This window comes from Pyrus communis, chromosome 8, assembly GCF_041283825.1.
Source record: "Pyrus communis isolate YQ-2024b chromosome 8, ASM4128382v1, whole genome shotgun sequence".
NCBI lineage: Eukaryota > Viridiplantae > Streptophyta > Magnoliopsida > Rosales > Rosaceae > Pyrus > Pyrus communis.
The window spans coordinates 11692329-11715964 of NC_142572.1; positions in this window are offsets into that span (position 1 = coordinate 11692329).

A 23636-nucleotide genomic window follows, 5' to 3' on the forward strand; every position below is an offset into this window, starting at 1 on the left:
TGACGTGCGGGACCCGTGTGTCTATCACAAACACTATTTATGAAACTGAACACTATTTATGAAACTAAACGGTACTACGCTATTTATTGGTCCGGTTTCATAAATAGTGCCTAGTTCTTGGTCATGTTTCATAAATAGTGCCTAGTTATTGGGTCCAGTTTTATAAATAGTGTATAGTAATTGGTACGTGTTTCACAAATAGTGTCTCTTTCTTGGTCCGGTTTCATAAATAGTGTCTAGTTATATGTCCACCTTCATAATTTAGAAAAGCAATTCAAACTTAATAATTTAGAAACAGAAGACTAATATATTTTGTATCTAGAGAAGGTAACCAAAAAACTCTGAGCTTACTTGTAGATAGACGATGAGTTTTGTTTTCCATCTGAACTTTTAAAGTGTTTTTGTATAAATTGATGTGTTTTTTCTTATTTACTAACCTTGTCAATATGAGACTAAAAAAATTAATGATGTTTTTGAGTCTTTAATTAATATGTATAAGTAATGAATGGGCACTAAATTAAACCTTTTGATGACACGTCATATCATTTGCAAATTTGCTCTAATAATTTGGTCTACACGTATTACTCTTTGTAGAAGATTAGACTTGAATTCAAACGAATATTTTAAAAATAGCAATCTACATAGTTACTCGCTAGTAACTAAAAATAAATTAATAATCAAACAAATATTCGTAAAAATTGAAAAGAATAAACACGCATATAGCATTTCAAACTTAGGAAATCTTGTTAATTTTAAACAACAAAAATCATTGATTCTAATTAAACTTTTTAATCATTTAACAAAAATTTATAAATTTATATTCTTATGAAAATTTTTTTGTAAAAATTAGTAAATAAGCACATGTAGTGTTTTGAACCCAAGACCTCATCATTATTTTCAAATGACAAACCAATTCTAGCTCAATTTCTTTGTCATTAAACCAAATTTTATAAATTTATACTCTTATGAAAGCATATATGAATAGGGAGATTATATTCACACAACCCAAATTACTTCTCCCACACCCTTTTGTAACATCCCACGTCACCCAGGGGAGTGGATCCTGTAAGCCTTATATGTATATTCCCATCCCTACTTAGCACGAGGCCTTTTGGGAGTTCACTGACTTCGGAGTTCATCGGAACTCTGAAGTTAAGCGAGTAGCACGCGAGAGCACTCCCATGATGGGTAGCCCATTGGGAAGTTCTCGTGTGAGTTCCCAGAAACAAAACCGTGAGGGTGTGGTAGGGGCCCAAAGCGGATAATATCGTGCTACGGTGGTGGAGCCGGCCTGGGATGTGGTGGACCCTGGGCCGGGATGTGACAATTTGGTATCAGAGCCAATCCCTGGCCAAGTGTGCCGACGAGGACGTTGGGTCCTCGTCGGGCCCCTAAGGGGGGTGGATTGTAACATCCCACATCGCCCAGGGGAGTGGATCCTGTAAGCCTTATATGTATATTCCCATCTCTACCTAGCACGAGGCATTTTGGGAGCTCACTGGCTTCGGAGTTAAAAGAACTCTGAAGTTAAGCGAGTAGCGCGCGAGAGCACTCCTATGATGGGTAACCCACTGGGAAGTTCTCGTGTGAGTTTCCAGAAATAAAATCATGAGGGCATGGTCGGGGCCCAAAGCGGACAATATCGTGCTACGGTGGTGGAGCGGGCCCAAGATGTGGTGGACCCCGGGTCGGGATGTGACAATTTTAAATTTTTAATACTTTTCTATCAAGTGTTAGTGGTGTGTAGAAAATATTAAAAAATTAAAAGGGTGTGGGAGAAGTAATTTGGGGTGTGTGATTATAATCTCTCTATAAATATACCACCCTAATAATTTTGGTGCCCCTGATAGTCGCCTTGCCAGTATTAGGTCTGGGCTAGGCCTGATGTTTCATAAATGGTGTTTAATTTTTGGTCCAGTTTCATAAATAGTGTATAGTCTAGTTTCATAAATAGTTTCCACCTATTGGTTTAGTTTTAGGAATAATACCTAATTCTTGGTTCCATTTCATAAATAGTTTCTACATATTGGCCTAATTTCATAAATAGTGTCTACATATTGGTCTAGTTTCATAAATAGTGTATACTTATTAGTCAAGTTTTATAAAAAAAGTGTCTAATTCTTGGTTTAGTTTCATATGGTTTGAAACTTAAACTCTTTTTGGTCCAGTAAAAGCACCCATTGTGCAGAAAACGATGAACCCAGAAGTGATCATTTAGATCAAAACCTTGAGAAGATTATGTCCTTACTAATTATATTTAAAAAGCTGTTTTCAATTACTAAATTAAAATTCCCGCACATTTTTTACATACCTACAATAATTAAATGTAGCTCTCTATCCAATTTCTTTGGCTTGGGTGTTATCTTGGAGAGATTTTTTCTTGTACTCGTAACACAAGTGGTACACCACGTATTATTATGTAAATGGTGTACCATCCCGTATTCTGAGCACATTGAAAAATCTCTCGTCATCTTGACTATTATTGGGAAACAATACCACAAAAATAAAAATGGGGAATGTAATTCAATTTCAAGTCTTCATCTTATTCTAAGCAAAAATAATAAAAAAAATATATAAATATAAATCTTCTTAATGATAGCTGGGAGAAAAGAGTGTGGAAAAAGAGGAAAAAAGGTAGGGGAGGGGGGGGGGGGGGGGGGGGGTGGGGCTAGCACGCACGCTCAGAGCAAGTGATCCGTTTTATAGTTTTTTTTTTTTTTTTCCCCAACCATTTATTCTTTTGTCTTTATCATTAAATAAAGTTAGTAGATAAATTTTTATTAAAATGCAAAGATTTGAAACTCCTTTCATTAGTTTTCCTTTGTATAAAAGAGCATTAGGCTACAATAAGTGAAATCCAACCAAGCAAACTTTAATGAAATTAAAAAGGGAAAATAAATTACTGATGAGTCGATTTGATATTATATAATTACCCCATTATTAGCATATTTTGGTGAAATTTTGATACTTTGCTTTATATTCTTAATGTAAGACTTGTGATTTCCTCTTGAGCAAAGAGTGATCAAACGGATAAATTTTAGAGTGATTCCAATTGGAGGACGTTTGTGAGTCTTTCAACTTGTTCATATCAAAGGTTCAAATTTTTCTACCAATCGATTTATTTATGACAATGAAATAATGGACCAGTGCGTGAAGCTGTTAAAGTGACGTTTTGGGCTTTTTGGCATCCAAGATGGTGTCTTTTGGGTTTAGACCCTCCTGCAAATTTGTTCATGACATTTTAAACTTTAAAAATAATCATCTTGAGCCCTTTTTGGAGTTATTTGAGCCCTGAACGTGGCTGCTTTATTAATTGGCAGATTCTCATTTGTTGGCTGGAAGATTGTTTTCCTAGTTTCCCTTAATTTATTTTGTTCCTAGTTTTTAGAAGATTTTTTCTAGGAAGGATTTTCATTGTAATAGTATAAATAAAAAGGCCGACCCTAGGAGTTCTCTACACAACTTTGAGTGGATTGTTGAAGGCTTTGGCAAATTGAAGACTTTATTCTACATGGTGTTTTTACTCGTTTTCTATTCAATAAAGATTTCTTTTGATTTTAATTATGAATATGGGTGTAAGATCCCACATCGCCTAGGGGAGTGGATCTTGTAAGCCTTATATGTATATTCCCATCTCTACCTAGCGCGAGGCCTTTTGGGAGCTCATTGGCTTCGGGTTCCATCGGAACTCTAAAGTTAAGCAAGTTCGCGCGAGAGCAATCCCAGGATGGGTGACCCACTGGAAAGTTCTCGTGTGAGTTCCCAGAAACAAAACCGTGAGGGCGTGGTCAGTGCCCAAAGAGGACAATATCGTGCTACGGTGGAGTCGAACCCGGGATGTGACAATGGGTAACTAACTTTCTTTTGCTGGGGCGAAGTCAAGAGCCTTAGCATGAATATGTAGTCTTCATCAATTGCTTATGATATTATGCATGCGTACTTTAAATTATTAATCACTGTACTTAAACTGTCTTTATTTTCTAATGCTTCGTTACTATTAGGATGTTTAGATAAGTAATTTGATGCAATTTCTATTGGAATATCACCTTGAAATTGATGAATCCTTCTTATTGTTAATAATTGTGAGTTCACTTAAGCGAATGCCACGTCTTAAGGGCTATATGGTTTTTAAAAGGGTTTTCACAAATAGTAATGAGTCATGCATGTTTACATTTGATCTAAATGCCACAGGCCGATTACATGTTTGATATACGTTCTATCTTGAATGCTGTAGACATCGAAATTTCAGTAAAACAAATGTTCACCAATGCATTAAAGTTTTGACGTGTCAAGGCATACATGGCATACGCCACGTGTTGTACAAATTGTACACATGGCGTGTGACTCAACAAAATAAGAAGAAATACCCTTGAAGGATTAAACAAGTTTTTTTCTTCTCATTTTGGGCAATGACAAGGCAAGTACATTTCAATCCATTGAGGATCAAAACAAGTTTTTCTTCTCATGTTGGGCAATGACAAGGCAAGCACACTTCAATCCATTACGGATCAAAGCAAGTTTTTCTCATTTGGGCAATGACAAAGCATACACATTTCAAGTTTAAAATGGTGTTAAGTGGGAAATTAGGCCATAAGTTAGACCACTTCAAGTTTAAAATGGTATTAAGTGGGAAATTAGGCCATAAGTTACACCACTTCAATTTCAATATTGCATTAAGTGGGAAAATTAGGCAATGGTGCTTGGAAAGGAAAAAAATATTTTGTGGTGGTGATTCATTCTCAAAGCCTATAAATAGGCTTCTCCATCAAGGTATCAAGCATCAACCAATTCACAAATACATTTCTCTACTCCCAAATTGGAAGAGAACTCCCCAAATCCTTGAAGCTTTGAAACTCTAAAGCTTTCAAGCAAATCCCGAAGGATCAAGAAAGCTCTCTTCATTCTTCGTTAAATCCTCTTTCAAGATCAAGCCCCGACGTCCCTTGAAGAAAGTGTTCATCCATTCATCCTAAGCTCAAGCCCCAACGGCCCTTTGGATCAACAACCTCAACAAATCCACACATCCAATCGTTCTTCAAGATTAAGCCCAAAAGCCCTTGAAGATCCGCTCATCCATCAACCTTCAAGATCAAGCCCAAAAGCCCTTGAAGAAATCCTCACAACCATTATTCAAGATCAAGCCCCGACGGCCCTTGAAGAAAGTGTTCATCCGTTCATCAACTGTTCATCCTTAGATCAAGCCCCGACGGCCCTTTGGATCAACAACTCATCCACAAACCTACACCCTACGAAGATAGAATCAGAGGACCAAATTTGAGAGAGATCGTAACCCCAAAATCATAAACACAAAAATATTATTTTTGTACACGTTATTCTTGTTTCTTGTTTCAAGGAATCTTTCGTGTTCACAAATGCCACAAGTAGAATATGCATAGGAAAACCTAACTTTCAAAGTTGCATGTGTAATTCATAAATAATTGGTAAAAATACATAGGATTGTTAAGGTGACGGCGGAACCTTATTGTTTTGAATTTGATTTTCTTTAAAATTATTTTTTTGCTGATTTCTTTAAATATTTTTATTATTTTTAATTTCAAAATCAACTTTTCTAAACTTTGTTTTTAAATAATTAATTAGGATTTAGTTGTTGTATAAATTGTTTTGTACAATCCATGTGGGGACGACCTTACATGAGAATTTTTATTACAACAACTTGTTCTCTTGCACGTATTTTGTGTAATTTTAACCATCTTTGTGCATGTACTAAAAATCCTATCAAGAAATTGGTGTCGTTGTCGGATATCAAAATAAACTAACTTTGAGATACCTAGAGATAAGGGCAAACAGATTTAGCATATATCAAACCCTAAGTCCCATACATAAGGAAATGATAGAAAATAAATAAAAGAGAATGACGTGTGGCAGCGTGTAGTTGCTAGTTAGGCCTTTTTAATGTCTTATAATCATCGTTTTATTGTGAAATTGAGGATATATGTGCAATAGAATATAAAGTAAACAAGACATAATATTTACAAGGTCCAGCAAGTGTGCCTATATCATCAGGGCAACGACAATACTTTCTTTCATTATCTAAAATAATAAGAGTACAAATACAACTCTCACTATTTTTCTCTCTATCTCTCTAGCCTTGGTATAACTAATTGATAATTTTCTTATGCATTTCCTTATGTCTTTCTTTTCTCTTCTCTTTTCGTGTTCTCTTCTCTTACTTGAATGATTGTTTTATTGTCAAAATGTCTTTCAATCAACAAACCTACAAAAACACTTTTTTCAACAATTTTGTAAAGGAGTGGTTATATTTGGTTGTTCACATTTACAATGCCCATTCACACCATTACAACACTCCCACTTGGAAGCCCCTATATCAATATATGTTGCCTTGTTAAAACCTTGCTAGGAAAAACTTAGTGAGAAAAATTCTGGTCGAAGAAAAAAGAGTACAACATGAATGTATTTTGGATACTCCCCCTATTGACGCATTATTCAATCTGACTGATTAATAAGGTGACGTCATCCGATGCTATGCACCAACTTTTGCAATGTACACTTTGGTAGAGAATTGGTGAAGAGGTTTGCCAGTTTATTGGTCGCCAATGTTTAAAAAATTCCAATACCATAAGCCGATTTCACTTAAGTTTATTATAGATTTTGCACCGTCAAAACAAATCTCGAAGGATGGTATATTGAATTACATAAATCAATTCTCATGTACTTTTTGCTGCTACGAGGCAAGAAAGATAAAGGAACTAATTCAAGATAGTCATTTGTGGCTAGACAAAGACGGATTGAAGATAAGATAGATTTGAGAAGTGGCATAAGACCTTCGCCTTCGATCGTAACAAGAGTAATTAAGGATAGATTCATTCTCAAATCGTCCTTCAATGGGTTTGTTGGACTTCAATAACTTTAGCATTATGAAGCTCATTTGTGATATGAAGAAGTAGCAACAAATGCTTGCTTCGTTAAGTGTTGTAGGATCAATCTATTTCCATATGTAAATACAAATCCTTTTTGTGAGCTTTGTAAGTAGGCCAAAGAGTTATTCAAATTTTGTTTGCTTAATAAGACCATGGCTATTAGTGAGTTCTTTGGAATAGAACAAGTGCATGTCCATAATTTCTCAAAGATAACAATAGATAAACTTTATTTCATTCCAATACCCATATGTTGGTATTGTGCTTCACAAGAAACGTAACATCTGATTTATTGTATTTTGTTAAATAGAGTAAGGCACATACTTCACTAAGATATGGTACTTGTAAACCAGTATCAATTTATCATTTCCCTCATGAGGATGAATGATCTTTTTAGTATCTAAATATTAATTAATCATTGGAGAGTTCAACTCATGATCTTCAATCCACATGATTTTTTACTACTATAAATCTTTTGATGGATAAGAATCGTGCTGACATATTATTCGATTTGCAGCTCGAGACAATATTCCTTTCAATACTTTATAATCTCTCTAGACTCTTCAAGAGTCCCAATCTAATATTAACTCTTGCAAGAGATTTAGTATGTTGCAACAATATTAGAATCAAAGTACTCAATAATGCAATTTTTACCATTCATTTGTATACAGTACATAATTTGTGCTTTACCCTTTTAGTTCTTACTTTAAGCTATTTGAATCCTTTAGATATTTTCTACGCTTTATGACACATCCTCTTTTGGAATTTATATAGAGCAATTTGCTTCTAATGTGTGAGAGATTTAATTATGGAGATATGCTTCAGACATTTAATAAGCTTTCGTATAATATATATAATTCTCCATTGAAATGAACAAGTTTCACAATGGGAAGTCATGTTTACAGAAGTGTATTACAATTTCAAATTTCAACTAGGAACTTTGTATCATATCATGGGAGTTTATTTCACTGTCTTAAAATATGTAACCTTCTAAGTTCAGCATCATTTGGCGATTTGAACTATGGGTCCATTTTTCCACATTCTTACTAAATTGTAATGTAATTGCCTCTTTCCATTTTGGTCAATAATTTTTTTCTTTTCGTTAATGAACAAAAGAACATGGATCAATACCAACATAGCTCATTGATGAACCTAGTAGCTACTGTAAAACCAAAATTAACATCGGTTATCATCATCTCTTGATCCCATAGTTCTTATGTGCATGCGCGTGCATAGTTTATAAGTATTTCATTAATTTGGATATCCTTGCTTCTTCATGGTCTTTACATTATCTATTCTAGGACAGTCATCTCTTATTAGATGAATTGTTTGGAGAATTTGGATCATAACCTCCTCTGTAACGTTAAAGAGCTTGGATTTTTAACCTCCACTTCCCGAGAGTTGAATCATTGGAACCTATACGCCTATCATGATTTAGGAGTGAGATATATTAAAATTATCATGTCCATGTATTGTCTTTTTAGGGCTTGAATCCAGCAGTGACTGTCACGCTTCGGGCATGCAATAGTTTAGTAGTGCTAAGTCTATGGATAGTCTTGTTGAGACTTCAATCCACGCAACATCTTTGTAACTTGTTAATGCATTTTTAATTAGTAATTTTCAAAATTTAGATTACCTTTTTGTATATCATTTGGATGATATAAACTGATGAGACAAAATAATAGTTGAAGTCATTGTTGTCATTTGCTCATCATAGAATTAGGTAAAGTTTGTTGGGGTTATGAGTAGGATTCCTATCATTGAACTTTGGTTTTCCATTCACTTAGTCAGCCAATCATTTTCTTCCTTTGAACTTTTATAGGTTTATTGTTGGTCATTCTACTCTAGTCTCTTACATAACAGAACTGGTGCATAATCTTTTGCCCTTGAATGATCATTCAGAACATCATTCCTCATCCATGCTTAGCAGTTGCAGTTGTTCTTAAGTACTGTAATTAGCTTTATTAGACTCAATAGAGATTAGTTGGGTCTACCTTAGTTAGTGAGTCATATTAGGGATGTGTACCTTGGATATCGGGATTTACATGTTTATTAGGCTTCAAAATGAGAGTAATGATGTGTACCTTGGTTTTCCATTCACTTAGTCAGCCAATCATTTTCTTCCTTTGAACTTCTATAGGTTTATCGTTGGTCATTCTACTCCAGTCTCCTACATAACAGAACTAGTGCACAACCTTTTGCCCTTGAATGATCCTTCAGAACATCACTCCTCATTCATGCTTAGTAGTTGCAGTCGTTCTTAAGTACTGTAATTAGCTTTATTAGAGACTCAATAGAGATTAGTTGGGTCTACCTTAGTTAGTGAGTCATATTAGGGATGTGTACCTTGGATATCGGGATTTACATGTTTATTAGGCTTCAAAATGAGAGTAATGATAATGTTCGATTGCTAGTATGAGATGACGAGCCAGGGACTATAATAGAATTATTTTTTTTTTTTTTTGAACAAATTAGAATTATTCTTTAGAACTTATATATGTGAGTGGCTTTAATATATGTAGTATTGGCTACACCTTGAAAATTCCTATGCTAGTATCTTAGTGGATATTGCATGGATTTATAAATTGTGTTTTTGCTAAACCATTGCTTTTAAATCTAATCGTTGAGATTTTTGTGAAATGAGAGAGCTAATACAGGACCGTTAACCATGGAGAGTTGTCACGACGGACTCTTATCCTTTCTAATTTATTGAGTTGTTATCAACTATGTTCCTAAAATTCTACTTGGTTCTGTTGAATGGTTTAGAACCGTGTTCCGCTAGGGTTCCAATGAGTGGTCTGGTACCCTGCTTAGTCTCAATTCCGTTGAGCGGTCCAAATTCGTGCTCTATTCGGTTTTTGTTGAGTAGTCCAGAATCCCTTTTTCTCCGCAATTTTCATCAAGTGGTTTGGGATCGTAGTCTAGTTAGATTACGTGGAGTTGTCTGTAATCTCTCTTCTTATTCGGTTTCATTAAGTGGTCCAGAACCAAATCTCAATTGGATTTCGTTGAGTGGTCCGGAATCACATCTTCTATCTTCATTGGATTCCATTGAGTGGTTGACGGTCCCATGGAATGGTCCAGAACCCTATCTTCATTGGATTCCGTTAAGTGGTTAGGAATCCCATTTCCAATTTGGTTCTGTTGAGTTGGTTTGGAACCCTACTTTGTTTGGATTCCGTTGAGTGGTCTGTAATCCCATTTCCTATTCTGTTCATTGAGTTGGTCCGCAACCCTACTCCGTTTTGATTCCGTTGAGTGGTCCAGAATCCCATTTCCTATTCTGTTTTGTTGAGTGGTCTGAAACCCTTCACTATATGGATCTCGTTGAGTTTGTCCGAAATCCCATTTCCTATCTAGTTCCATCGAGTGGTCTGGAACCATGTCTTTGATATATTATGTTGAGTTGGTTTGGAATCCCATTGTCTTTCAGTCTCCTTGAGTTGGTATAAAAAATGGAAACTTATGAGGAGTAGGCTTTGACTAAATTGTGTTACTCTAGCCCTAGTTTTTCAACATATTTATGAACGAGATTTGAGAATCTTTTGTGAACTAATTTAGAAAAGCTAATGGATGTTTGTGTGATTCCTTCAAAATTTCCAGTGATTTTATTTATGGTTTTATAAAGTATGGTTTTATAAATGAATTTTTTATTTGATTGATTGATCAATGTTGATTGAATGATCAATGTGGTTAAAGGTTAATATTATGCAATGTTGGTTCGTTGAAATGTTATATGTTGTTGATTGTGGTTTTGGTGATGGAAAACATTGTGATATATGTGAATGATGAAACGACATATTGGTGCATCACACATGTTGGAAGTTGCCTGGAACTCTATGTTTCTAGCGAGTGAATATCATGAGAAACTTTAGAGCTTAATAGAAGGATAAACTACGAATGGCTTGATCCTATTTTTGGGTACACAGGAAATCTAACACAAAGGTTAGATGCATCCATAAAATAGAAGGAAAGGATACCGTATATTGGGTCATTTTAGTCATGCGTTGGGAGCAAGGCATGTTGCGGTACAGTTACATCCTAACGTCACATGTCAATCTTGGAGGTATCTCGGGATCGGGGTGTGATAGATTATCAAACTGAGAACAAATGAATGATTGCCGGCTTTACCATCAAATTGAAAGTCTCATCACAATCAAAACCATGTTGTTAATGAAAACCTTTAGCAACCAAACGGCCTTATAGCCCTCAATAGATCCATCCACATGACATTTAATCTTGAAGACTTATTTACAACTAACTAAATTTTGAGAGGATGAGACAAAACAAAAGACCACATACCCTTTTTTTAGTAAAGCATCAAATATTTTCGTCATTGCAGTACGTTATTCAACGAAAGGAGATGCTTGAGTAAAACATGTTGGTCCAACAAGGTTAGAAATGGTAGCATTAAGAGCATGAGACAGTGAATAACGGACAATGCCATTGGTAAATTGTGTGGGCTTAGAATGAACAGTGAGGGAACATGTCTGCATTGGATGTAGGGCTAGAAAGGCTACAGGATCTAACAGTAGAGGCTGGGTAGGCTTGCCCAATTGTGTAGGTGATGGATTAGAGGCAGCAGATGGCCGAAGTAAATTATAAATAGATGGAGCAACAAGCTGTAGGTTAGAGTATTGCCCATGCTACACTTGGGCGCAAAGCAAGATCAATAGAAGCAGAGGCAGGGCCAACATGAACTAGGCTTGGATGTACTAGACTGAGGGTCGACTCGATTCAATGAGAAGAGGAACTTTAGTAGCGTTGGGCTGAGGCACGAAGGTAGTAGGTTGAGGGTAAATGTATGTTCATCAAATATAAAATGACGAGAAAAATGAACATGATTGGTTTCTGGATCTAGGCACATGTATACTTTATATTGCAAGTTGTACATTACAAAAACACATTTTTTGGAGCGATAGTCCAATTTTTTTAGTAGTATAAGCCCCTAGGTAAGGGTAGTATGCACAACCAAATGTATGAAGGGAAGACAAATTAAGGTGACGAATGAAGAGACGAAAATAAGGCTAGACTAACCAATCATAGAGGAAAGACAAAGGTTAATAATAAAGGCTGCCATGAGTGTGGCTTCCACCCAAAAAGAGGATGGGGCATGAGTAGTGTTTAAAAGGAGATGAGTAGCAGTTGATATGTGATGATGTTATCTCTCTGCTAAACCGTTTTGTTTTGGGTCTGAGGATAAGAAACATGATGGACAAATCTAGTTTTATGGTAGAATGATTTAAATAAGTGGTTTATGTATTCCGTACCATCATCAATTTGAAGAAATTTAATAGATGAATTGAATATATTTTTCACTTTATTATATAAGGATTCAAAGTGCATGTAGACTTCATGATTTAGTATGCACAAGATAAATCCAGGAATAACGACTATAATGAATACTGAACAAGACATAATAATGAAAACCAGAAAGAGAAGGAATAGAAGACATCCAAACATTGTAAGACAACTATAATATGCACACTAAAAGCACTAACCTTGAGAAGCCATTGAATCCAAGGACAAGGATGAATCACGAACGCAGCAACAAGCAAAGATCTTCTGCTTTCTTTACATGCCTTACGCACTCCTATATGGGGTAGGGTTTTGTGCTAGAATATTGTATATAAGAGTGGGGACCTAAGCTTTATATTTATAGGTGAGAATATTAGGTTTCTTGCCCATAAAGAAATCCCTACTGCATATCTTTAGCACCTCCAGAATCCGTGACCTAATAGGAAATATATTCCCAATCATTATAGATTTACTTCACCACCAAGTAATCCGGGATAATCAAATACTTCTTCGTATCTTGTATTCTTAATCAATTAGGACTCCTAAAGAGATGCAAGCCCAATAAAGTCTTACATTCTCCCAGTTGGGTGAGACATCTATTCAAAAACTCCCTTGAGGATCAAGAATCGATTTCCTTATGCGCGCAACTTTGGAAGATTATTTGATAACAATATCTTTTCAAACTTAGTGTTAAATATCATTAGCTTGTAGAACTATAGATCATGATATCCAATATAGGAAATATATACCTTTATAATCACATATAAGCAACAATATTCACATAAAGTACCAACAAGCCATGGACAAACGTGTGTGTGTATATATATAATAATAATAATAATAATAATAATAATAAGCGAGCTTAATGGTGATTGTCACACTTAACACATATATGGTCCTCTTTACGATCACAAAGTGATCTTCCTTAATGCTTAAAATAAGCCCTTATGTCAAAAAGACAATCTTGATATATAGCAAAATTAGCTAATGGGAATGAAATAAGTATGTAGAAACAAAACATATTATTCTTTAATGCATATCCATGAAATCTCAACCAAGAGAAAATTTTAAAACTGGAATAGATAACTAACAAACAATAATAAGTTGAACTCCCACTAATCTAAGGCATCTTCGAAACTTGACTGAACTCCCATGCTTGTGTTATGTTTTAGAAAATTGTGTTAAATATAGCTTTGTTCAATGGGTCTGCAATCATGTCCACATTATTGATATAATGAACTGTAGTGACTCCTTCTTGCACCTTCTCCTTAACTTTCAAAAACTTTATGCCAACATGCTTGAGTCCTGAAGATCTCTTGTTATTTTTTCAAAAGAAAATAGCTCCATTGTTGTCACAATACAACTGAATAGGTCTTGATATATTATCACTAACCTACAGACCTAATATGAAATTCCTCAACCAAATACCTTGCATTGTTGCTTGAAAACATGCCATGAACTCGACATGCATTGTCGAGATAGCACTGTTTTCTGTTTGACACTCTTCCAAGCTATTGCACCATCTCTAAACATAAACACAAAACTAGAAGTTGACATAAAGTCATCTGCACATCCAGCAAAATCGGAATCAGAGTAACCTACCAATTCTAACTTGTCACTCTTCTTGAAAATGAGCATGTGGTCTTTTGTTCTTTGTAAATAACGCAAAACCTTCTTTGCAGCTTTCCAATCTGCCACTCATGGATTAGCTTGGTACCTACCTAGAACACTAATAGAGGTTTGGGCAAGTACATACTTGAGCATGCGTAATGCTTTGTACGACTGAAGCATAAGGCTTGTTCTTCATCTCCTCATTTTCTATATCATTCTTTGGACAATTTTTGTTACTCAATTTATCTACCTTGGAGATTGGAAATTCAGCACCATTACTTGTCAGCATATTAAATCTCTTCAACACTTTCTCAATATAAGCCTTTTGTGACAAACCTAACAAACCACAACTTCCATCTCTGTGAATTTCAATGCCCAAAACATAAGAAGCCTTTCCAAGGCCCTCTATCTTGAAATTCTTGGACATAAAATCTTTGGTGTCATGTAACAAAACCTTATCACTAATGGCAAGTAGTATGTCATCAACATATAGAACAAGAAAAATAAACTTGCTTCCCCAGAATTTAACATATATGCATGCATCAATTTTATTTTCCTTGAAACCATACGTAGTGATAATTTTATCAAATTTTAAATACCATTGCCTTGAAGCTTGCTTTAACCCATAGATTGACCTCTTCAACTTACATACCAAGTGCTCTTTTCCTTCTTCCACAAAACTTTTAGGTTGCTTCATGAATATTTCTTCATTCAAACCACCATTGAGGAATGTAGTTTCGACATCCATTTGATGCAAGTGTAGATCAAAGTGTGCTAGCAAGGCCATGATGATTCTAAATGCATCTTTTGACAAAATTGGAGAAAAGGTCTGTGTAGTCTCTACCTTCTTGTTGTGTGAAACCTTTAGCTACCAATCTTGCCTTGTGTCTTTTGATGTTGCCTTTAGAATCCTTTTTAGTTTTAAACACCCACTTACATCCAATAGGTTTAACTCATTGTAGTGGTTCAACGAGCTCCCACACTTTATTGCTTTCCATGGACTCTATCTCACTTTGCATAGCTTCAATCCATTTTTCAGACTCTACACTAGTGACAGCCTCCTTGTATGTTAAAGGTTATTCGTATTTAGAAATATTATAATCCATCTCACTCATGTAGATCTCCTAACTTCTTGTGTTTCCTGTTGTACTATGTCATTAGGTTCAATGTTCATGGTGCTTCATCTTGTACAATTTTTTGATTCATTGGTTTAACAATGTGCTCAGCTTGTGGTAGAGGTCGAAGTAAACGAATGGTGATTATTGCTTCAAGAGTGGTGGGATTGATGAGTTCAGTCCCAATTTTTCTTTCTTCTTCAAAAATAAAGTCCTTGTCCACTCCTTCACCAACATCATCATACTCAATAAACTTAGCTTTTTCAGTCTCTACAACTCTAGTGGTGTGATTAGGACTATAAAAATGAAAACCTTTTGATCTTTTTGCATAGCCAATGAAAAACCAACTAATAGTCTTGGGATCCAATTTAGATAACTTTGGATTGTAAACTCGGGCTTCACCTTTACAGTCTTATACATGCAAGTGATTCAGACTTGGTTTTCTCTTATTCCACAACTTAAAAGGTGTTTTGGGAACTGACTTGCAAGGAACTCTATGAAGGAAATTTTTTGTCCTAGCTAAGAACATGTGAGAACATTTGAACACATATGCAAACTACTAACACTTTAAAGTAGGCATGCACTAAAAAACAATTCTAAAACCTATGACTTTCAAAGCCTAGTGAATGGTGAAACACAAGACTCTTTAACAACATTAAAAAGAAGAAAGGATTTTGAGATTCATTACCCTTGAAGCTTATCCTTGTTTACACAAGGGATTCACCCAAGTGGAGGGCCTTCAAGTCACCTCCTAGCTCCTTAGATCTTCCTTGTCATTTCTTCCCTTTTGATGCTCCTTTGCTCCTTGAGGATGTGAGGAAAAGAACTCTAAAAATACCAGAAGTTTGGTGCCTCTAACTCTCCACACCAAGGATGATGGTGTGAAGATGAAATGGATTACCTAGAGGAAGTTGGATGCTAGTGAACTCCCCTAGGAAGGCCGGCCTCTATAGAGAAAAAGGAGAAAAAGTTTATGTTCTTTGCCTCAAGAAAACCCTAGTGAGAGAATGGCTATAAAGATGCCTTGATACCACCTCACATGTGAGTGGTAAACTTGCAATTAACCCAAGTTTGCTACCACCCACCCTATGGCCGGTTTTGACTTTATATTTGGGTTAATTTCCATTTAGTTTTAGTTGTCTCACAACTTAAACTCAATGGATCTTGTGGACCAAAACCCTTTTGGGGCCCGAGACCCAAAACTAACTTAAAAGCCCAATATGAACCTTTCGTATAATTAATTAATCTTGACCATTTCCAATTAAACCATTTAATTACTTATCCATCTCATTTATATTTTTTAACTTTCATCCTTACTCGGTGTACGATTCATTAGATTCCAATTAGCGAGGTAGTGGGTGATTGTTACTTTTAACGATCGATTGTAAATTGAAACTACATTTCTCCCTTTGATGAAGATTAGTGTTTGCTAATCTTCAGGGCTTCCACAAACCATGAGTGACACCTAGCAGTATATCATGGCTACCCAAGTTAAGTAGAAGTGGTTGGAGAACCTATCCAATTACAATTACAATGCAATACGGTCCTTCTTTAATACAATACTCCTAATCACATTGTTTAAGTGATAGTTTGTTTCATGCCTACTATCCAATGTGATACTTCTCTATATGATTCAATTGAATATGATTTGGAACAAACTTCCTAAATCATATTCGTATGCTTTGGCCAAAGATTCCCGAATCATATCTCAGAGTATTCTTCCTCTATCATTGAAGGTTAGAGATCCCTTGTTGTGCATTCATATGCCTACATGACTAGATAGCTTGACCCCAACAATGTCGTGGATACTCTCGATGGAATGCCTTTGACATGATCAAAGATCAACAACCTAACCATTAGACATCTATGATGCCTCAGGTCAAATGACTACTTTGCATATTGCAACTTATGAGTTCTTACATGACATGTATGTTTGAACTCTCTTTTGATTGTATTTTAGTGTACTCAATTACCTTTTGAGCACCTATGTGTTTGTCTCAGTGTCCAACACTAAATGACTTGAGACTAGTCATACTCACGCTTACGTTAACATAACACATACTAACCTTAACAGATTGTCAATGCCCAATTGGCAATCCTATGACTAGGAATGTTTTAGGAATGAACATTAGAGAAGGGTCTCGTTAATCTAACATACTTAGATCACTTCTCTCTTAGATTAAATACATTCCTTGGATTCCTTTATTGCTTAAACACATAATACAATAAATAGTGATTAACAATAAGCTTTGCCCTTCATTAAACATATAATAGTTTAACACAATAAGTATTCCAAAAGCTATTACATCAAATGAGTGGCTTTGTGGGCATACTTCCAACACTCTAGAAAGGATGTAGTTGGCAATCTTAACTGCATCTCCCCATAGAAATCTTGGAAGATTAGTCTTACAAATCATGCTTCTCACCATATCTTTCAAAGTCATATTTCTTTGTTCAACTACTCCATTTTGTTCTGGGGTCCTAGGGTTTATGTACTAAGCAACTATCCCACTGTCTTGTAGATAACGTGCAAAAGGTGCAGGATGGTCTTCCTTGCTCATCATACTTGCCATAATATTCTTCACCCCTATCGGATCGAACCACTTTAATTTTTAGGTCAAGTTGGTTTTCTACTTTGAAAACCTCAAAAGCACTAGATTTAGTTGGGATTAGGTAGAGAAAACAAAACCTTGAGTAGTCATCAATGAAAGTGATGAAATATCTATAACCATCTAGAGTTTCAGTTGGAAAAGGACCATAAACGTTGGTATGGATGATTTCTAAGAGATGAAAACCTCTAGTTGACCCTAATTTCCTTGAATTAGTCATCTTTCTTTTAATGCACTCAATGCAGTCACCATAATCTAAAAAGTCTAATGGAGGAATTGACTAGGCATTGCATTCTTTCTCTAGATATGTGACCTAGACGTTTGTGCTATAACCTTGGTGAACTATCGTTGATGAAAAGATGTTTTTGACCCATGGTTTCAACATTAAAAGTTAATTTTTCTTTTTCATGAGTTAATTGAAACATTTCATCAACTAACAAACCATTCCCAACATGAATAGAATTTAAAAACATATCAAAACCAAATTCATGCATATCAACTTTAAACTTTGACTTGACAAGTTTGGAAACATAAATCATATTCCTTCTCATGGAATGTACATAAACAACGTCATTTAACTCTAAACAAAAACCATACTCTAGATAAAGCTTAATAGTGCCTATTGCATGGACTCGAACTCTTTTGCCATTTCCTATGACGACTTGAACTTGGTCTTTATTTGGTGTTTTCTGGTTTATGAAGTCCTGCAAGGAATTAGCAACATGGATAGAAGATCCACTGTCAATAATCCAAGTATTGGAAGGAACAGACACAAAATTTGATTCAAAACAAACTGAGGCCATATTAGAATTACCTTTAGTAGCCATTTTCTCTACCCAACACTTATACATATTGCAATTTCTCTTTATATGACCTAATTTGTTACAAAAGTTACAACTAGGATTATTAGTTTGATTAACACCTAGAGCAGGTGTCTTAGAGGAAGGATTAGGATTTGCAACCTCTTTATTGGCAGTCTGAGAGCTTTCCTTGAAAATAGGGTGTTTCTGAGCACTAGTGGTGAGATGCACAGAGTGAGTCTCCTTCTCTTTCTTGAATCTTTCTTCTTCTTGAATGCAAACAGAAATTAGTTCATTCACACTCCATTTGTCCTTCAAATCATTATAAATAATATTGAGTTGATCATATTTTGAAGGAAGGGAGTTAAGGACTAAATGGACTAAGTACGGATCAACTATAGGAATTTGAAGATTGTTCAGCTTGGTTGCAACATCCACCATACTTAAAAGCTACTCCCTTATACCTCAAACTCCATCATATTTCATGGTTGTGAGCTTACTCATCAAATCTCCAGTTTCGGCTTTCTCAGATTCCTTAAACTTTGCACTCACAGATTCCAAAAATTCTTCGGCATTCTCAAAAGCTGGTATTCCACCATAAATAGCTTTAGTGATGGTCTTATCCATGATCAACAGACACAACGTATTAGAGTTCTCCCACTTCTCGAATTTGATATTTTGTTCATTGGTGCTGGTGTTAGTTAGTGAGGCTGGTTTCTTTTCTTTTAGACCTCAGTTGATGTCCGAAAGGCCTAGGAAATGTCTAAATCTCTTTTCCACTTCATAAAGTTGTTACTAGCCAAATGTTCAATGGAATTGATAGCAGATGGGTTCACCACTGAAAGAGAAACATGGAATATGCAACTGTATTAATTTTGATGCCAAAAACTTTATAGATAATTGATAAACATCTGCAGATAGAATATCAACATGCCTTTAATAATTTCACAAAGGCTACTATATGAACTTAACATGAAAAACTTTTATCAAATCCTTCACATCTGTAGACTGAAAAGAGCCGATATTCACATAAGCTAATGTAATACCTTGTTCCATTATAGATTATGTCTAATTAAAAGTTCACATCTGTAGACAAAAAACTCTAATTGGCAGTGTCTATAATACAATTTTGTCATTATAACCTGGGATTGAAAAGAAGGCTAGCTATTTTATTGAATGGTTGTATGCTAGACAATAAAATAGAATATCGCTTCAATCTTGATATCTTTATGGGTCTTAATATTTGCAACGGATTTAACAAATTCATACTTTATGTAAAAGGGGAAGAATATGCTAAGTTATTTTAGAAAACCTTTATCAGGATTCAATTACAAAGCATATACACATAACTATATTACAATACTCCTCGAAATAATATTTGCTGCTGCAGTACTACATGCTGTAGATTAGTATATTAATATATAAATTTATATTAAAATTACGTTCATGCCTTTAATCATCAATTCAACATGTCACACCCCAAAAAGGGGCATGTAACAGTGGCACGCTCTATTAGTAACGCAATATTATAATGTTAAATTCCAACATTGTAGCACTACATTCCCAATAGAATGTAAGGCTATTTGAGGGGAAGTAAAATAATTTATTTTTAAGCAGTATGGAAGCGGAAATCATTTTGGTTAAATGAAGAATAAAAGGGCAACAAAATTTAGATAAGTTTTTTACTTCAAAGACAATGTTTACAACTTACAACAAAACCAAAGAGTTTAAACATACTAAACCAACTCTTAAGTACGATTTGGAAAGTACAAAGTGATGTGAAATATTCTAACACTCAAATTAAAACCCTATGATTGTAGTATATGAAAGTAGGGATCGTTTTAGGCCGGGGATTAGAAGGGATGCTAATCTACTGAAATTAGACTCTAAAACACTAAACTAGACTAAAAAATAGAAAACTATACTTATATGACTCAAAACAAACTAAAAAGACTCAAAATAGCACAAAATAATCAAATAGACTCAAACTAGACACTAAAGGATGATTTGGACAAAAATTACTTTTAACTTTGACTCAAAACACTTAAAAACATAACTTTGGACAGATTCGAACTAAAAGACAACCAAGTAAAGGGGGATTGGATTTTAGAAGAAATTAAGGTAGAAACAAGCAGATTGTAAAGATTCTAAACAACTTGGATGAAATTGCGGAAAAATATAGGTGATAAGCTAGCTAGAGGGTCATTCTCCACACATGACACACTTGCATACAAATTGATTTCCAGTTGTTTTTCCAATAAACCATGAACCTTAACACCCCAGATTAACCGTGAACAGCATTAATTAACCCTCAGATTTTCCTTAAGTCATTGAATTGGATGGAATACGCATCGGCAACCAAATTATTCTTCAATAGTTCCCTACATGAACAGTATAATAGAGATACAATCAAAGATCATTAAGCTTTGTGAAAATCATAAGCATTGACAAGGCATTCGTAACTATGAACAGCATGATACTCCTGCCAAGAATTTACTTAACACGATCATGACTAGCAACCTCCACTACTTATAAATATAAGTTCATAACAATTAGGTGAAACTCCCTTATATTTTAGCATCAAATTCATGCATGCAAACTAAGCGGGCCCTTTTAATCAACACACAAGAATAAGTTCTTAATCAAACAGTTAAGTAAATTATATTCACGATTTATGAAATCACAACTGAAAGTAATCAATTCATATTGCAAATATAATCATGGTTTCAGAATCTCCTCTAGTTAAAACAAGTTTTGGTCTTCATGTTCGCAAAACAAAGATGATTAAACTTAAACATTAAAAACAAAGATAGAATACACCTAGAAACACTCCAGGTGGCTCATCCTTCCTTCCTTGCTGTGCACAATGGGGATTTGTGTGAATTTAGGCTCTTGAGGTGTGGTGGATGGTGTGGTGTGAAATTGTGGTAGAGGGTGGTGGTTTATGAGTGTTGTGGCATCATGTATTTATAGGGTGAAGGGAAGGCACTAAATTGGGCTGAAAAGGAGAGGAATTAGGACTCCAAATCACCAAAGAACAAGGACACTTTCAATCATATTCCAAGGAGGACAAGGAATGGTCTTTGTGGCAGATTCTAGAACTTCTAGAAGGGTTACATGTAGCATAAACTTAGGACACGAAAATAGGGCTTCTAGAACATGATATTTAGGTGATTTAATGTGAAAATGAGTCCTCTTTGAAGCTAGAATTAAGGTAGGAAAAGATTAGGATAGGATAAGATAAGATAAGGTTGGATAAGGTTTGGATAAGATAAGGAAATTTGGATAATATTCCTTCTTTGTAGCTGATTCCTTATCTTCCAAGTCTTTAATTTAATTCTTCCAGATGTTAATCACATTCCTAGCCTCTCTTGATCTTCAAATTCGTCCATCCACCTTGCTCCATGCATGTGCAATCCATTCGAAGCCCAAAACTGCTCAAAAATGCTCCAAATTGCACTTTCTTGCCAACTTTGTCAATTGAACCTGAAAACACACGAAAATAGCTTAAAACACTAACAAGTAGAAATTAGCTATGTAAATGCAAGAAAACAAGCTAACTAAGTCACATAAATATGCTCCTATCACAAAGCATTAAGTTTAGCTACAAAAGATTCCTTCAAGATGGAGGGAATCAAGCATATGTGCCAACAAAAACCTATGAAAAGCCAATGAGCTAATAAGAAGTTGACAAGTAACAAGCAACGCTTGTCCCAACTTCAGTCTAGATATTCTATTTGTAGGTGCACCGGTCCAGTAATAAAGTAGGGGTGAGCATCACAAACGTTCATCACTCCCCCTCAAGGAATCCATCCCAGCTAGGTTTGAAAATAATATAAGACACTATATATACTATAGGAAAATGATGCACAACAAAAGCTTTGTTTAGTTTTGAAAATAGATTGTATGCTCACACAATTTCATTTTAAAAAGAAAATAAGGATCCTAATAAATCGCTACATGCCTGATGACTGGTTTAATGACCAACTACCCCCTTACCTAGACCAACTCCGAACGAATATGCTTATGGTAAGGTGCAGCGATAGTGTCCTTTAATGCTCCACCATTAAATATCCTAGTACCTCTCCTAGAAAGGTAGCGGTACTAATACCTTCGTAGTAGCCTCTCTGGAGGTTTAGGGGATCGAAACCGAAAGCGGTCGTTATGCCCCCTTCATTCTCAAGTCATCACTTTAATTTGTAGCATAGAACAACATGCATATCATGATTTTATCACAGCAAAATTTATGCAGCTTTCACAGGCATTCATATATTTACATATACATACATTCACAAAATTCCATAACTAGGGTAAGTGAGGCTCCCCCAACCTGGTCTCCAAGCCAAGCAATATTCCTCACCAATACCTTGATTAAATGCAAGCGTTGTGAGTAATTGGAGTCCTAATTCAACAATTAAAATATGTCACTATATGTTCATATATAATGACTAAACGTTATTCCCATAACAACAACAACTGTAACCAATAGGGACCTTCATTTAACCAAAATAAAATTCTACATTTGAAATTTTATTATTTCAAATAGGTCCCTAAACTTTTGATAATTGCACTTTGGCCCTTGAACTTTCTGAAAATTATACAATTGCCCCAATACTAAAACTGTTTTCGTAGTTCAGTCCCTAGTATGAAAACCAACGGCTTCGAGGTCTATTTTTCCCAGAATTTCAACATATATTCCAAGTCAAAACACAATCCATCAATAGTACAACTCATTTGTTCCATCCAAACGTCCTTTAAGGTCCAAATTCGAAGTATTTTGAATCAAACATCATATTCCTCTGTATCTCATTCATATGAAACTTGTATAAAATCCCAGGAATCTGGTCATGTGTAAATCTTTACCTTAATGTCTCAAAAATAATTCTCCAGTCATTCAATAGGCTTCAAAGCCCTCAAATCGTGCAAGAACAAGCTTGAAATCGAAGATTTGAGTCTAATTAGTCACAAATCCCAACGAATTATTCAAACTTAAGTAATAATCCTCAAAATTTACCTTTGAACATTGGGTTCGATTCACTAAGCATGTAGGAGAAAACCGTTCCTCAATCGGATTCCTGGATTGAAAGTTATGAATTTCGAAAGATATGAAGGGAAATTTTTCCTTTTGTTGTTTTTGTTTCAGCTTGCAGCAACTGAATGAGGAAGAATATTTATAATCTTCCAAGCCTTGCTGCCTCACTTCTTCAATTTCAGAGGTCCAATAGGTGTTTGCCATGTGTTGTCATGGTGTATTGACACCACCATCAGCCTCTTCTTTGCTGTTCATTCTAGCTGTTGTCCACGTGG